We start from the raw sequence: 2,240 nt of genomic DNA, 5'->3' as shown, positions 1-2,240 counted from the left end.
GGGTTCACAATTTCATCTTATTCGCTCTCTCTTATTTACTCCTCTTGATTTATTAGCTTGATTAATTAATTGTCATGCAACTTTCTTGGCCTACCCTTAACCCGATCCCTCGGCAAAAAAAGCCTAATACTAATTACTAGCTTGCTATCCCTAGCCTCCCCTAGCAATTAATACTGCATTATAGAGTAGAAGTGAAAAACAATTGATTGTCCTACCCCTATCCCTAGGTGGTATTGTTTAATCAAGGAATTACTCACCAGCTCATGAAATTACTGTACGTCCCTATATCAATAAAGACAAACAACAGTTATCGAATGAGTTAAACGACAAAAGCATTAAGCACGGATTAGAACCCAACAATTAACAATCAAATAATATAGAACACATATAAATAAGCAAGAGTTTCAATAAAAGAGAGTATCAAAAGATTACATTGTTTCCCGCAACAACAATAGGGTATAGTTCACCATTTTCATGTTGAAACTAGAGGAAAAATGGATGAAGAATGGAAAAGCAAACCCTAGAAAAGATGAAAAGGAGCCTAAGCATCCAAGAATTTGGGTTATAATATTTCAAGCACTTTGGGTGAAAATTTGGCTCGAGAAGGGTTCTCAAAAATTGCCTTGATCATATGACATTCACATGCAATTCAATCAATCATTGAGATTAAAGCAATATCATTCATGCTTTCCTTGAACAATGCATACAACAATAAAAACTCTAGAGCTCAATACCTCACACAACATGCTTCCTCACACAATATTCATTCATACACCCTGCTTAGCATCATAATCACAATCATAATCCATCAAACATTTGTTTCAATGGCTATCAACATGCAACACAACTCAATTGTCAATCACATCGAATCATCAAATAGTCTCATCATGCACATCAGTCAGTCAAACATCTTCAGAAAAGTATTTAAGCCAAGAATACACATTGAAATTAAAATTCAACCTATTCTAGGAATTTAAATTGCAAAAGTAAAAGAGAGAGAACTAGGTTGCCTCCTAGTAGCGCTTGTTTAACGTCACAAGCCTGACCCAAACCTCATGGATCTACCAACATCATGACTGAGGCAAATTGCTCCACATCTCCTCCCACATAGTGTTTGAGCCTTTGGCCATTCACGATCCAGCTATGTTGTTGATTATCATCAGTCGAAGATTCTAATTCCACTACTCCACTCTGGAATACACGGTTCACCACAAAAGGTCCCGACCATTTTGATTTCAGTTTCCCGGGGAATAACTTTAGCCGCGAATTGAATAATAGAACCAACTCCCCTGGATGGAAAGTTCTCTTAATCAACTTCTTGTCATGATAGAACTTCACCTTATCTTTGTAAGTCCTAAATGACTCGTAAGCATGCAACCGCATTTCTTCAAGTTCTAGCAGCTGGTTCCCTCGTTTCCCTTGAGCCTTATCAGGGTCAAAATTCAAAAATTTCAAAGCCCACCAAGCTTTGTGTTCCATTTCAACTGGCAAATGACATGCTTTTCCATAGACTAACTGAAAAGGGGATAACCCCATAGAAGTTTTCATGGTCGTTTTATATGCCCATAGAGCATCATCTAACTTCTGCGACCAATCTTTTCTTGAAAAAGTGACAGTATTTTCTGATGAAGGTTGAAAAACAGCAATTTTCATATGTCAATTTGGACCAAATTGCACCCTTTACTACTCGAAATGAGCTTAGAATCAAGCAAAACTCAATAAATGAGTCTGAAGAGAGTCAAAAGCTGTTTTTAACGATTTTATGCTTGTTTTGCATTGTTTTGAAGCTAATTTGAGAAAAGTAAAGAATGGAGTTGAAGATACAGGTCGTTGACTCAAGAAAAGAGCAGAAAAATGAAGATTTGAAGAGTCGACACACTTAAACCGCCGGGCGGTCTAGGACAAGGAGAAGGCATGGCGATTGACGCTGGGTGGATCTGAGGGAAACCGCCGGGCGACACACTTAAACCACCCGGCGGTGGCTCGCTGGACTTGGGCCCATTTTCTGACGCGCTCCTCACCTATATATACCCCTATTACGAATTCAGAATCATTCTTTTGACAGGGGAGAACGGCCAGACCTAATTTTTCTCTCTGGAGAGCATCTCTTGGATGCTTAGGCTCCTTTTCATCTTTTCTAGGGTTTGCTCTTCCATTCTTCTTCCATTTTTCATCTAGTTTCACCATGTCTATGGTGAACTAAACCCTATTGTTGTTGGGGAAAACAATGTAATCTTTTG

Source organism: Vigna radiata, chromosome 5, assembly GCF_000741045.1.
Source record: "Vigna radiata var. radiata cultivar VC1973A chromosome 5, Vradiata_ver6, whole genome shotgun sequence".
Classification (NCBI taxonomy): domain Eukaryota; kingdom Viridiplantae; phylum Streptophyta; class Magnoliopsida; order Fabales; family Fabaceae; genus Vigna; species Vigna radiata.
This window is presented reverse-complemented; position numbering follows the sequence as displayed.